Source organism: Amblyomma mixtum, chromosome 1, assembly GCF_055824585.1.
Source record: "Amblyomma mixtum isolate Tamu chromosome 1, ASM5582458v1, whole genome shotgun sequence".
Lineage (NCBI taxonomy): Eukaryota > Metazoa > Arthropoda > Arachnida > Ixodida > Ixodidae > Amblyomma > Amblyomma mixtum.
Genome location: NC_143012.1, coordinates 212,475,872 through 212,492,015, shown reverse-complemented (window position 1 = coordinate 212,492,015; position 16,144 = coordinate 212,475,872). Strand labels below are relative to the sequence as shown.

General features: G+C 48.0%; 1 pseudogene; it reads left to right on the top strand.

Moving 5' to 3' along the window:
• Nucleotides 1-16,144, top strand: part of LOC149370789 (uncharacterized) — a 171,571-nt pseudogene that overhangs the window by 73,675 nt on the left and 81,752 nt on the right.

The window sequence follows — 16,144 nt, the reverse complement described above, 5'->3', positions numbered from 1 at the left end:
ATCCAGGACTCCTTCACGCAACGGAACCCCGGTTTGAACCAGGATGCCGTCGGCACGCAAAATGTAGGCTGGGCAGATAAGGCCTCCCAGATATCTAACTCCAACCCCTCTCACCTAGAAGACATGAAAGTACTGGTAGGGAAATTACTTCGTGAGGTCGAGGACCTAAAGAAAGAAAATGCCGCTCTAAAACAGCAACAAATGCAGACTGGGTCACCGCCTACGACCGGTGGCGCCAATAACCCTACCCCTTCTACCTCTGCTGGAGCAGACGTGCATGTTGAATAAACGCGGGCACCCCCGCCTAAGCGAAATGCAGGAGGTTCCCTCTCCGAAGACCAAAAAGTAGCCGACAGCATTAAAAAAATTGAAGAAGCGCAAACGCAGACAAACAACGCCCTCATTCAAATGCAGCTTACAATGACTGCCATCATGGAAGAATTATGCAGACACAGGCAGGAATTACTTAGGCAGCTGGCAGCAGGAAGCAGAGAGCAGGTTCCTTCACCTCAAAATTCGCAAATCCGCTTCTTCCGAAGCGGTATCAGACTAGCATCAATATGGCGCCACAACCAAAGTACACCATCTGGAAGTGGAACTGCCGAGGATTTAGCCTCAAACGAGCTCTACTCCAACAATTCGTCCACAATAGAGACGGACCGGATTGAATCGCACTACAAGAGACACAAACCAATAGCAAGCTAGCTGGATATCAATCCTTTTCATCGGGAGGTGAAACGCTTGGAGTCACGACTCTTGTCAAACGAAATATTACGGTTGTACAGCACGATACCCCAGTCACAAATGTCACACACGTGCTAGTTGAATTAATTCCGCCTAGGAAACCCGACTACAGTCTGTTTGTGCTGAGTGTTCTCGGGGCTGCTGTAGAGCAGCCTCGAGTTACAGAAAGCAAGCTTTGGCCCGCACTTTCAGGCGACCCTGACACTTGCAGGCAATCACCCCGCCATTTTTGCGGGAGACTTGAATGCCCAATACCCGGCTTGGGGGTACGCACAGGAGGACATTAAAGGTCGAAACTTGTGGCTCACCGCACAACAGTGTGGAACCAAACCAAAAGTGTAGGTTGACTCTTCTTACAGACCCAGTTGTCCTCACCCGCTGCGGTAACAGTGTTTCCAGGGATACGTCTCCCGATCTGAATTTGCTAAAAATTCAGGCACTCCTACATAGATAAGCACTCAACAAAAGTTTGGCCGCGATCACTACATATTGGAAATAGTGGCCTCAACTGGCCCCAAACGTCGTAGCGCTCGAACCCCCACCCTTGTCGATTGGGACACGTTCCGCACTAAAAGAGCCACGCGAGAAGCTGATACACCCGAAATACTGACATATATGTCTGGGCACAGGACCTTTGTAAAGATGCCTAGGCAGCCACCTGTACGTTAGAGCAGGCTGATCACCTGGAGATTGCGGATAGCCGGCTTCTTCGCCTATGGGAGGCAAAGAGAGGACTACAGAACCGACTCAAACGACAGCGGTGGAACCGCAATCTGCGCAGAAGAATAGCTAGGCGAAACAAGGAGATCGAGGATCATTCTGCTAAACTTACTCAGCAAAATTGGGAGGACATCAGCAACCACATGGATCGCAATATGGGAGCCTCTAAGACTTGGAACTTGCTCCGTCAACTACTTGACCCTACAGGTAGTAGAACCACCCCGAGGCAGAACCTGCAAAAGCTTGTGCTTGCATACGCAGGCACACCAGAGGAGCTTTTCCTTGAACTTGAAGACAGATATATTGTCAATGCTTCTATCCAAGCTTTTCCAGATTATACTGGTCTGGAAAACACGCAGCTCGACTCCCCCATTACTGTGGAGGAGGTTAGGGCAGAGATTGCCAGGCTAAGTTGGGAGGGGTCAATCCCACAAGCATGGAAAACGGAAGAGATCATTCTTATTCCAAAACCAGGGAAGGCACTCACCTTTGAGAACCTCAGGCCAATTTTGCTCACGTCTTGTGTAGGTAAGCTCATGGAGCACGTAGTTCATATCCGCCTCAACCGGTTTATGGAAGAGAACGAGCTGTACCTCCCCACCATGATTGGATTTCGACCAAACTTTCTATGCAGGATGTAATGCTTCGGCTCAAAGAACAGATTATTGAGGTAAAAACGCAGGATACTAGAATAATTCTTGGACTCGACATAGAAAACGCCTTTAACAATGTCAGACATGATGCGATCTGAGAGAACCCTCATGAACTGTGGGTGGGAGACCGCACCTTCAACTATGTCCACGACTTTCTATCAGGTAGAAAGGCGCATTTTCAAGTAGGAGGTCTCCACTCACACGACTTCCCCGTCGGCAACAAAGGCAACCCACAGGGATTGTTCCTGTCGCCCTTTCTCTTCAACGTTGCAATGCTGAACCTTCCACACCAATTAGCGCAGATCCCGCAACTCCAATACAGCCTCTATGCTGACGATATCACCTTGTGGACGGCCGAGGGCAGTGATGCCGAAATCGAGGAGAGTCACCAGCTTGCCATCGATATCGTGTTGAACTACGTAGACCCCAGGGGGCTGCGGTGCTCTCCAGCCGAATCTAAATTTCTCATATTCCGCGAAATCAGATCCCCTGCGCAACCCCCACCCGCCATCGAACTCAGTATTCGTGGAGTCCCATTCCTCGAGTACCCAAAATTAAAATCTTGGGCCTAATTATAAAAGAACACGGCTTCAATGGTGGCATAATTCAGAAGCTTCAGGGACCTCGTAGCAAATCATGCGACTCATTCGCCGAATTAGTAACCGCCACTCGGGCTTGAGGGAAAGCAATACTCTCCGTTTAGTACAAGCCTTAGTGATCAGCCGCATAGCTTACATATGCCCTTACCTACATCTCAAGTCAGCTGAAAAAAAATTGGCGGGGGCTTAGCTTTGGTTAAGCCTGGTAGGTTGCGAAAGCGCGCAGCGCCTCCAACTGAAGGAACGCAGTGCGCCGCGTCTACAGGTCACGCGTGGCTACCGGCTTTTTGATGAAAGGAAATGGCGCAGTAATTCTCTGTCATCACATCCAGAACGATGGCAAAAACACCACCACCCTCAAGAAACTCAAGCATGTTGTAGGCGCGATATCGCCCCTCATCCGAAGGGTTTCGGGACATCACAGAGGCATGAAGGAGCGCGACCTATGTCGCCTCATTCATGCCTTTGTCCTCAGCCGTGTGCTCTACACTACCCCATACTTACAACTATCCAAACATGACATAAATGCTTTGGATGCTTTTATTCGCAAGGCATTCAAGGTAGCACTTCATCTTCCCCTCAACACACCCACAGACAGATTACTAGGCCTGGGCCTCCACAACACGATCGGGGAACTGGTGGAGGCCCACCGACAGACCCAATACGTCAGGCTCACACAAACCTTCACAGGTCGGTATATCCTGGACTCCCTCGGAATCAGAATACCGGCCAACGACCCAACCCTCCTCGCCATCTCACGACCCCTTCATTAGGAGCTCCCGAGGAATATGCACCCATCAGGCCGCTACCGAGGAATATGCACCCGTCCCACCATGAGCGGCGCCGCAGAGCCCGTGCGAAGGCACTCCATCGAGCGTACGGCCCCGAGCAGGACGCCGTATGGGTGGACGCTGCCTGCACGGGTGATGAAGCGACAGCAGCTGTGGGGGACTCCTCTTTATCCGCCCTCCTCACACTACCTCTCCCTCCAGACACCTCCCCAGAAGCTGCAGAGGAAGCCGCCATTGCACTTGCTATCACCCGCACGGAAGCCCGGTGATTCTAAGTGATTTAAGTGATTATAAAACGGCGATTATAAATTTTGCTCGAGGCCGAGTCCATGTCCCTGCTTTTGGCATACTTGACTCTCCCGATGCACCCCCGCCCCGCCAAGTGGAGCTGATATAGGTGCCCGTGCACTCCGGGAATCCCGGGAACGAGGCCGCCAACCTTTTAGCCCGAGGTTCTTTAAACCGGGCTCAGGTGCCCTGATCGGGGATTCACGAAGGAGCGCACGCACTCATTCAGCGAGCTGACGCAGGCCTACAGAGCCTCACGCCAGCTCTACCCCCCGCCCCAACCCTCCCTAGATAACAAACACGCAACGCTCTGGCGCAGACTACAGACACACTCTCTTCCCTCACCCCTTACGCTAGCCCCCTACCATCCCTCCTACCCACTCTGGCATGCGCCCTATGCCCAGAAACCTTCGCCTCTTCCCTCCACATCCTTTCCCTCCTTTCCCTCTGCTCGGCGGACGCTCCCCCGCGGGACCTAGAGAACCTCAAAACCTGGGAGGACTGGGAGACCCTGCTGCGCTCGGAGGACCCGGCCTTCAGACCATCGCAACCGGCCGGGCTGCCAGTGTTATGGACCTTAGGAATATAAACACTTGAGTACCTTCATGCTGGGTACATCCCGACAGCCGTTTTCCTAGACATCAAGGCCACCTTTGACTCTGTCTTTCACCATGCAATTCTCGCAGCCTTTGGCAGTCTTGGCCTTGGAGGAAGGCTATACAAGTGGATTGGGCATTATTTAAAAGAACGGCAAATTTTTATGACCACTCCAGACGGTCCAACACGCTTTCACGCTTTCACGCAGTGGAGAGGGGCGTACCACAGGGAGCGGTGCTCAGCCCTCTCTTGTTCAATATTGTCCTTATTCACATAACAAGAAACCTTCCGCGAGGGGCCGCATAAGAATTTATGCTGATGATATCTGCATCTGGACCGCATCACGTTCGCGCTATATTACCCAGCAACGTCTTCAGAGAGCGCTATTGCACGTTTCGATGTACCTGGCTTCCAGAGGTCTTCGTCTATCGCCAGAAAAGAGTGTTGCAATGGCGTTTACAAGAAAAACGATGACCCGATATCCGCTGCTCCTAGGCGGACGATCGCTGCCATATGTACGATCTCAGCGATTCCTGGGTGTTGTAATCGACTACAATCTGTCATGGTCACCTCAGATAAAAAAACTCCGCCAGAGGATTACTGCAGCATCGCAAGTGTTCAGGTTCATGGCGGGAACAAGGTGGGGTAGCAACTGCCTATCAATGCTTCTGCTTGAAAAAGCCTACGTTGAAGGAACCTTGCGCTACTGTCTACCAGTGCTTCAAAGATTATCTACATCAAGCAATAAGACTCTCAATGCCGCACGGAACAACTGCCTGCGAATATGTCTTGGCCTCCCAAAAGGTTCCTCTGCGTCAGGAACAGTAGCGGAGGCAGGATGTCTCCCACTAGAGGTGATTGCCGCCCAGGAAACTATGCGTACCCATCTCCGCCATGTCCTGCAAGGGAAGAAGCACTTCCTACACCGCGTCCATCTAACTCACAGCAACTCCAGCTTTGGCCAGGCAGTACATCTCCTGCCCCTTCCTACTATTAATCAGCCACAGAAGCTACTACCTCTGGCCTTTCCTCCATGGACACTCTCTCCTCTAAAGGTGAAGAAGTCTGTTCCAGGTGTGAATGCAAAGAGCCGCATGCCACAGGCAGCGCTTCTGCAAACTACTCTCGCCTACTTAACGGAGGAATATACGCAGCACATCCATATCTTTACCGATGGTTCAACTACTAAAGAAACCTCTTCTTGTGGCCTTTATGTGCCCTCAACAGACCATGCCCTTTCTTACCGGCTGCAGCGGAGGACATCCTCTACGACAGCTGAGCTTCACGGCATTAAGGAAGCTGTTTCTTACATCCTGCGCCGAACCGCCGGCCGTTGGGTTATCTTCACCGATTCAAAAGCATCTATGCAGATCCTGGCCAACCTGCTGAAGAAAACGAATCACCAGCCAGTTTCCCTCGACATCGGGTATATACATCATTTAGCTATTGCCGCAGGCCACTGCATAACATTTCAGTGGGTACCTGCTCACTGTGGCATTCTGGCTAATGAAAAAGCAGATGAACCGGCCCGTAAGGGCCATCAACATCGGAGATACATTCGAACTTTTTTCACGAAATCGGATGCGTCCCAAATGGCTAAAAGTTTTGCTTACGAAGAAACGTATCGGCTTTGGAGTTTGCCGACACATGATCAGTACAAATTTCTTCACTCAATCGACCCACATCTTAGATCAAGACTCTCACCCAGAATTCCTCGACAACTGGAAACACTTTATCACCGACTTCGTCTGAATGCTGCATATACAAACCGCTTGCGATACCGTTTTGGACAAACGAACAGTCCGCATTGTGACAATTGTGCCTCGATAGAAACTGTGGAACATATCCTACTTGTGTGCCCTGCGTATGCTAACGAGCGTGCGTACTATGAACATTGCATGCAGAAGCTCTGCCCAGTGCCCCTAACAATGGACAAAGTTTTAGGTCCCTTCGCCTGCTTCAGGCAACAGAGACTTGCAATGCACTTTCTTTTTACATATTTAAAAGACATTGGACATCTAGATAAGCTCTAAATTCACTTGCACGTTACCTTCATGCATTCTTCATGCAGTTAACTTCGTCAGCCCATTTGTCGGACTATGCGCTCCATCACTCCATAGGTTACATCAATACTCGCCATTGCATCCTTAGTACCCATTTCATGGCCGCATTTTATCTTCGTTTTTTTTTTCTTTTACCTTTTCCACGCTGTTCTCCTTCTGTCTTTTTCTCCCAAATTCCCCTTCCTATGCAGAGTAGCATGCCAGCGATTTTTAAACGCCGGCTAAATTCTCTGCATTTCATTAAAGAGTCTTTCTCTCTCTCTCTCTCTCCTGGGGCGTGCCCCGAATTGCTTGTGCAATAAAGTTTTCTCTCTCTCTCTCTCTCTCTGTCATCTCGGTGGACACCTTAACCGCACCGTAAAGGAAGGGAGGAACGCCACAACCCGTTCGGCGTGATGCCTTTTTTTTTGCGACTGAAAGAAAGAGAACTAGTAGAACGCCGCCGGGCTCGCCGTTGTGCGGCATAGGCGCGTTGCTTAGCCAACCGCTCTTGCCTTTCTTCATCTGTCTCCTCGGCACGGCGCCGGCGTTTGCGCGCAGCACGTCGCTCCAGCAACGCGTTGTACAACTCCTCAGACATGACAGCGGAGCGCGCCTGCGGCGCCCCGTTTATCCTCTCCTGGCGAGCGCCCTCACGCGGCGGGCCGAGGAGGCTGTCACGTGTTAGCCTCAGCGCCGAGCGAAGAAACGACTACGGCCCAACAGACGAGTTGGGGCCCCTGCTCTCCTCTGGTCGTGACGTCACGCTGTCACGTGAGCGAAGGAACGACCTCCACCGACGGCAGAAAAGTGCTAGCAGTATTGCTTTCGCAATAAAAGAGAAAGTGGAGGCTATAATCAGAAAATGCGTCAAACAGGCAGGTAGGCTACCCATGCACACAGCGACTGAGAAAGTGTTAGGTCTCGGTCTTCATAACACCCTAAGTGAGATTATTGAAGCGGTAATCGTCTCGCAGTACGAACGACTTTCGGCCACACCAACTGGCAGACATCTCTCCACACTAGGCATAACATACGAACGACAAGGCGGACCATCAACTGACCTTCCCAAACATATACGCCAGCTTCTGGCCATTCCTCCACTACCTCGGAACACGCACCCAGATTTCCACGCTGAACGTCGAGCAAAGAGAGCCAAATCATTAGGCAAACGCTTTCTTAATGATACCTCTGCGGTATATGTAGATGCTGCAGATTCTTCCCAAATATATTCCAGCTTCTGCTCATTCCTCCACTACCTCGGAACATGCACCCAGACTGAATAACAAAGAAGGACACTCTGCGCGATCCGATAGGACAACAGCCGTGTCGTCAATAAATGACAATGTTTAATTCCTGATATCTCATCTTTAAAGTGGTCCAAAAGAGTTTAAATGCCTTTTTTTCCCAAGGCGCGGTTGAGCTACCATAAACAGTAAGAGCGTTCTAGTACGTCGTAGGAGCAGACGTCGGTGGCTTAAACGCTGTGGGCAAAAGGTCTGTTTCGGTAGCGGTCGCTATCACTGCCTGGCTTGCTTCAATGGGCTGCAGATGTTGCAGAAAGAAAGAGGACCAGTCCATTGCCAGCCGAGCCTCTTCAGAGCAAGGTTTTTCTATGCCACTGATAACAACACCGCACTGAGGACGGTCACGAGGGTCTGCTTTCTTATGATGTTGGATCTCGAGGGCTCAACGTCACCGCAAGTGCTTTTAGAGCCGCTACTTTGCCTTTGCCTTTTCTCGCGTAATTTTCTTTTTACCAATTAAGTGTTCTTTTTCCCGCCTTGTTTTTGTTCCTTACCTGTGTTTCTATTTTTCCGCTTCTTGAGTTTTCACAAGCGTCTATATGTAAAGCCTCCATTACCACTTTCTTATTAGGTAGACAACTGCCTGCGAATATGTCTTGGCCTACCAAAAGGTTCCTCTGCGTCAGGAACAGTAGCGGAGGCAGGATGTCTCCCACTAGAGGTGATTGCCGCCCAGGAAACTATGCGTACCCATCTCCGCCATGTCCTGCAAGGGAAGAAGCACTTCCTACACCGCGTCCATCTAACTCACAGCAACTCTAGCTTTGGCCAGGCAGTACAGCTCCTGCCCCTTCCTACTATTAATCAGCCACAGAAGCTACTACCTCTGGTCTTTCCTCCATGGACACTCTCTCCTCTAAAGGTGAAGAAGTCTGTTCCAGGTGTGAATGCAAAGAGCCGCATGCCACAGGCAGCGCTTCTGCAAACTACTCTCGCCTACTTAACGGAGGAATATACGCAGCACATCCATATCTTCACCGATGGTTCAACTACTAAAGAAACCTCTTCTTGTGGCCTTTATGTGCCCTCAACAGACCATGCCCTTTCTTACCGGCTGCAGCGGAGGACATCCTCTACGACAGCTGAGCTTCACGGCATTAAGGAAGCTGTTTCTTACATCCTGCGCCGAACCGCCAGCCGTTGGGTTATCTTCACCGATTCAAAAGCATCGCTGCAGATCCTCGCCAACCTGCTGAAGAAAACGAATCACCAGCCAGTTTCCCTCGACGTCGGGTATATACATCATTTAGCTATTGCCGCAGGCCACTGCATAACATTTCAGTGGGTACCTGCTCACTGTGGCATTCTGGCTAATGAAAAAGCAGATGAAGCGGCCCGTAAGGGCCATCAACATCGGAGATACATTCGAACTTTTTTCACGAAATCGGATGCGTCCCAAATGGCTAAAAGTTTTGCTTACGAAGAAACGTATCGGCTTTGGAGTTTGCCGACACATCAGTACCAATTTCTTCACTCAATCGACCCACATCTTAGATCAAGACTCTCACCCAGAATTCCTCGGCAACTGGAAACACTTTATCACCGACTTCGTCTGAATTCTGCATATACAAACCGCTTGCGATACCGTTTTGGACAAACGAACAGTCCGCATTGTGACAATTGTGCCGCGGTAGAGACTGTGGAACATATCCTACTTGTGTGCCCTGCGTATGCTAACGATCGTGCGTACTATGAACATTGCATGCAGAAGCTCTGCCCAGTGCCCCTAACAATGGACAAAGTTTTAGGTCCCTTAGCCTGCTTCAGGCAACAGAGACTTGCAATGAACTTTCTTTTTTCATATTTAAAAGACATTGGACATCTAGATAAGCTCTAAATTCACTTGCACGTTACCTTCATGCATTCTTCATGCAGTGAACTTCGTCAGCCCATTTGTCGGACTATGCGCTCCATCATTCCATAGGTTACATCAATACTCGCCATTGCATCCTTAGTACCCATTTCATGGCCGCATTTTATCTTCGTTTTTTTTTCTTTTACCTCTTCCACGCTGCTCTCCTACTGTCTTTTTCTCCCAAATTCCCCTTCCTACGCAGAGTAGCATGCCAGCGATTTTTAAACGCCGGCTAAATTCTCTGCATTTCATTAAAGAGTCTCTCTCTCTCTCTCTAGAGAGTGGTTACGCGCGTCTTCCAAGGACACTGGTTTGTACCCACTGATGCTTAATTTTGTTCTATGTATTTATTTTTGGGAATTTTCCAGTGGTGCGAACAGACAGATACGGACAAAAATTCGCGCAGAAGGAAGGTTCAAAGGCGGCCGTTAAATGCAGCCCTGCATTAATACGTTTTCACTTCGCCAACCCGAGGCGCCAAATCTCTTCTCGTCTAATCGCCATGGCCACCCTCGAACACTTCCCGCCCGGTCTCTCTTGAAGAGCACGAACAGGAACGAAGACGACGAAGCGACCGCTATGCAGTCAGACAGGCCGTAACGACAGGGGGAGCCACAGCAGTGCAGGTGACGCCTTTTCATTTGCACTGCTCGGCTGCCGGCTGCCTTAGCTACTTCTGGAGGTCAACATTTTAGAGATTCCAATAAACAAGAAGCTGACAAAAACACAGTTCTGCATGTTAACTATTTTCCGCTGCGGCTTGCATTGTTCTTCGCGGCCTTAGGTGTGGTAGGAGCTAGCAAAGGGCTTTTTGTTCCTGATGCTGTTCGGATGAACCATTATCAATGGCAACAGTGAAACATGCCAATAATAATCGATAACAAGCTATCATATGCCCAATCCGCAAATATTCCTACGTGTGAGAATGGTAGTAAGCAGCACGAACTGGACGAAGCACCAGAGAAGCAAGAGCGCACGCTTCTTCTTTGCTACAGTTAGTCACCCCTTAGCTGCGATGTCCATCGACATTAACGGGAATCGTAATCAATGAATGATTTTTGTCCTGCTCGCAGGCGCGGTGAACAGGCGGAGGCGGCAGGAGGGATGATCAGTCGCCTTCTGGCACGCGTGAAGAGTCTCTTTGTTCGAGAGTTATGGTAGATGAATCAATGATACCCTACGAGCTCTGCGAAGAGTTCGGGGCTGAAACGTGTTTGCAATGCAGTTTCTGGGTCATTCACCACCGTCAGAGGGACAGTTCAATATAGCTTTCTGATCCGCAAAATTCAGAAAATTTGTTTCTCTTCTACAAGGCCAGGCGCACGAAAACAAACAGACTCGAGCAGCGAGCGCGAGGCGACGGTAGCGATGAGGAGGTCACTCATCCCCATTATCGCGAAATTGAGAGGGAGCAGTCGCTATGTTGAGATGAACACGGTGCAAAATGGGGTTTTCCGCTAATCCGTACGGGATATAGGGACACTCGAGGCTAAGAAACCCGATTTCAAAATAGGAGTTAGATAAAAGAAAATTCGCAATGTCTGTTTTACCGCGCCGCAGTAAAATGGGCATTTTTTATGTTTTTGTTCCATAATGTTGCAGTCAGTGTTTTATCAAATGTGGCTTAATACGAGGTGTTAGCCGTTTAAAACTACCTCAAGGATTGGCTCTTCTTCACGGTTCATCTGAAAATTTATCTCCCCAGAACGATAATCGCGAAATGGTTTTCCCACCCTTACCAACGTTACTTATGATAGTGTTTTAATGTAGTTAAAGCGAGTAAGGCTAGCGAAATCATGTGTTTAGCCTCGAGGTATTGCTTTCCTGAGCTGTCGGCTTGTCTAGCGAAGATATTAGATTCAGGTTAAGCTCTGATTGAGGTTAAGCTGACCTGATCTGTTCGCGTCGAAGATAGAAGTTCAAAAACGCGACGATGTGCCATGCACAGTGTGAGATTGTGTTGCAGTGAACCGGCAGGCGCGACGGATGCGATAGTAGCAGATGTTTCTCGAGCAGTGACTATCGAAGCTAATTTTCTCACGCCACCACGAGTTTGAATCGCAGTCGTGACAGTATTTATTTTCTTTGTTAATCCAACGTCAAGGTCAGGTATTCCGCTGTGAATCGGTTTTCTGAAGCTTTGGTCGTGAAGTAGAACTTTTTTCTTAAAATATACTGATGCCGTTGCGGCGGTCCCATTTCGATGAAGGCGAAATGCTAGAGCCCCGTGTACTGTGCGATATCAGTGCACGTTAAAGAGCCCCAGGTGGTCGAAATTCCCATAGCCCTCCACTACGGCGTCTATCATAGCCTGAGTCGCTTCGGGGCGTTAAACCCGATGAAACCAAATCTTAAACTGCACTAATACTCATTGATTTATTTTGGTCTATCTTTATATTGACGCGCAGGAGTCATAGTACCCACTGAGGAGCACAAGGAAGCACGCCATTAACCTTTATTACTAAAGAAAATATTACTCTGTGTCGGCATTTAGACTTTCAACTGTCGCCTAAGTGGCTTAACTGGCAACAGAGACTTGACTTGAAAGCCAGAATTAAGTGTATTTAAATGTTCCAAAACATATCCCAATGACGTTGGCCACACACCCGCGTCTAGTATTATATCTCACCAAGCAACGTCTACATAGCTATATCTATGACTTGAGCAATTTATGGTGTGCCCCAGTTTATAACTTCTAGACGAAGAAGCACGCCACCGGAAAGCGCGCAGACCAATTTAAAGCAGGCTACCTAAAGAATGGAATATGAAACAGCTGTTCTCGCGTTAACTTTTATGTATGTTTTTGCATTCGCCTTTTGTCAGTCAAAACGGAACACTTGTCTCTGAAAAAAAAAAAAACCTTTGCTCACTCGAATGATTCTTCTTGCTAAGGCTCCTACATCAGACACCGAAAGCCTTTTGTTTCTCTAACTGCAGCGCAGATCGAAAAAATATCTATCGCAACAAAGGCAACATCCGCGTTCAGTTTTAATGCACGCTTGAGCAGGTTTTAGGGAGGCAGCACTGGACGCCGTACCGCTATTCGAACTGTTCGTAATAAAAAGAATGGCATTCTCTCACAAGGGTTAGTTACTGCGGTAATGACTCGAACCAGAGCTCGATCGTACTGACGTAAACGAAATGTCCTTGCTCTTTGCGAGCGTATTCAAAGGCGTCGTGAGCACCTTTCAAAGGAAGTATGCACGCCTTTCCTGTTTCGTTTTCCTTTTTTCATTTTTGACTCCTGTCTCGGTCTAGTAACAAAGTGGGTTCAGGCACTGCATATCATTAGCTTAATTAGTGCAAAAACTGTGGCTGAAGGCTCTTTCTTTTCTGCGCTTTCTATCTCAGCTTAGCAGTTACATTCAGAGCATCAAATACGACCCCGAAAACTGTTTCTTCTTTTGACATCGTGTTGTCATTATGCGCATCTGTCCAAATATAGACTTTATTGTGAGCGAATAAGACCTCCGGAGGCACTCACGGGAAGCCTCTTGAAAGGATGTGTATTGTCTTTTAGAAAGTAGGTGCGCTTGACGAGGTCTACTATGCCGGAAAGTGAGACGAGCACACTATCATGTTAGCTTTGACATCCACTCATATTACTGATCTGAGCTTTCTGAAACATTGAAGGTACTAAATTTACGCTTAATATTTTAAAACAAAGGTATTACATTCAGTTGATAATGAATTCTTGCACAGGCATGTGCCTACAAGCGTGGTCAGCCGGCATACAGGAAGCTCGTTTCGGCACTTTGTACCAGCTTTTGTGTCTGAAAAAGGGTTGTGAATTTGATGACAATATAGTTATTTAGCTGTCTAATGCGAGAAGTAACTGAACATCACGACCGTCACACTGTGGTCACCCGGTGATAACTCTGCGAGTGCCGTTTCCTTAAAACTCGGTCACAAAGCTGTTTCAGTAGCAAGAACTTTTAACATTGCACCAAGAACTACTACGAAATTTTTTACTTCAGAAACGTCCATTAGCACGGGTTCTCTGCAGGGTGCCCCTTTTATCAAATTCGATGCCGATTTCATTATCATTAGCTCCCAGGGCACAACAGTGCATAAAATTTCTCCTTTCCCGAGAACAATAAAAAAATTCTAGTCCCGGACGTCTTTTCATATTTATGCTGATTTTGTCGTATTCTCTCTACACTTTTTTTCCCCACTTCCTCGTGCAGTATATGAAGTCGAATCCCGCGTGGAGAGAAACGACGTAGGATGCTAAACCTGCCACCATGCTTGTTTATTTTATGTAGATCCTTGGACCAAAACACAACACAGCCCAGAACTTAGTTCCGTAAGCCTTCTACCTTCTGTCGATTTATTTCCATGCAGTTTCGCAAACACCTTTAACTTCCGTGGAAACAGCAAACTAGTCCGAAAGGTTCCATGATTACTACCTTTCTCTGTGAGAACCATGGGATCCGAAGCTTTTATTCATCAAGTGCCAACCAATGAATCGCTCAGTAAACTCAAACAGACAACTATGCAATGCAAATGCGCTCCCCTGGATCGCAAAAATCCCGGCACTTCAATGAAAAAGCGAGCTTGCTACTCATAACGGCATGCTGTATAAATACATCACGATCACTAGTAGCTACTCCAGGGCATCCAGTAGAAGCGCATAGCTGCGGTTTCATGTTGTGTTTTTCATGAGTCACTTTTGTTTACATCGTCATCATCGCCTATTCTCTGGTTTTACTCCTACTTCCATTTGTCTTGCAACCAATAGCAGGTAAAATACTTGCTAACAATGCATCCCTCCTTGTTTTTCTGGTCTCTCTCTCCCAAAATCTCTCGCTAAAGACGGGCGCAGTTTAAAATTTACCACTATCCTGGTTTTGAAGGTAAACTGAGTGAGACTATAGTCAGACGGAAATTGAGCATGACATGGGAATTCAGACACAAGATTAAAGCATCGTTTAGCTGCAGCCATAGCTTGTACAATGCTGCTCAGAACTGTAAGTGCGGATTGCACTACACGGGATAACAACCTCGCTGCCTATTCGTAACCGGCCAACTCTCCCTGACCGAACTTGTCGTCAAGGGAATGGCCGAATGCAGTTCGGTGGCGGAGCGTAAGCTAGGTGTTCCACAGCGACGTGTTGTGGATGGTGTCAATGCCCTGACGACAAGGGCTTATTGATTATCGGTGAACGCAGGATTCCCAAAGGGTCGTCGTGCGGGACATGGCTTTGCCAGTGATGTAACGGCTGCTGTTAGGCGTAATAACATGACTCCACACCTGTAGTTTTACTTGTTGACGTGGTCCTCCATGAAAAAAAAAATGTACGATTCAGTTGCGTTGTTACACTCCCGTTCCAATGCACGGGGACAGTAGAAAGGTGAATGAACACATGAGCGCTGTGTCGCAACTAGTGCCTTCATTGCGTAGGAAACAAACATCAAACATAAGGGAACATGAGAAAATTTTGAAAGAACGCGAGTACAGAACAGACGCGGCACACACGTTATGCAAAGAAAGTGACAAACAACGACAAATGCTGCCGGTATAGATAGGCTTCCTGTACCGCTGCTGGAGGTGCGCAAGTTTCTTTTTATTCAGAGTGACGGATTGCTCTCGCAGCTACCACCGCCTTTGGCCTCGAAGTCAGCTATCTGAAATCAGAAAATGGTCTCTCCCTTAGCGAGCGCCAGGCTCTCGCTGATAAGTAGGTGGCATTTACATTCAGAAGAATGCTTTAATACATGGATTCTAGTAGCGAATCAACGGACTTTGCGGCGACGGCTACTTTCACCGACGTAGCAATCGGCACAAAAATGTGTAACCTTGTACAGCACTTCCATCCTGGGCGGAACAGTTTGGCTTCTGTTTATTGTTATATCGCTTCGAAATTCGCAAAAGTATGCGCTTTCTCCTGCACCAATTAAAATAAGGTTGGCGCATTCATGAGAAATGACCTAACGGTTCCCACACCATGCCATGTTTAGCCATATTACGCAGACTCTGCGAAAAACGAGTACTGCATGCGCATTGTAAGAGAAGGCTGTTTATTGAACCAACACTGGATTGTTATCATGGCCGCTCCACCGTCCCTGTAAAGCAAATTTTTTACGCATGTTCTACAGAACATGGTGACCGGACAGCTGAAAATGCAGTGAACTGCTACGCGATGTAATTAACAGCCTCTATATTCGACATCCTGCTACAGATATTTTATTACTCGATGACTTTGTTTCAAATATTTTAATACTAACAACATTTTCAACATTTTTAATGTTGTCTGGTCCTCTAATCTGCCTATTCTTGATCTTTCCTTCACTCATTAGCCACCATTGTGTGAACCATCGATGTATTACTAACTTCATCCCTGGAACTCGTTTCTCATTAACATACATGCTCGGGACAGACGAGACAGAACTCTCCACCCAGAAATACGTGTCCCGTCTTAGAATACAAACAGGGTAATTAAAATCATCAGAGACAAGAGTAAAGTTATCTTGGAGGCCAGTACCAATGAGCTGTTTCTTTCCCTTATTTTTTCTCGGGTGGTTTCGGAAGTCGGCAACTTCAGACT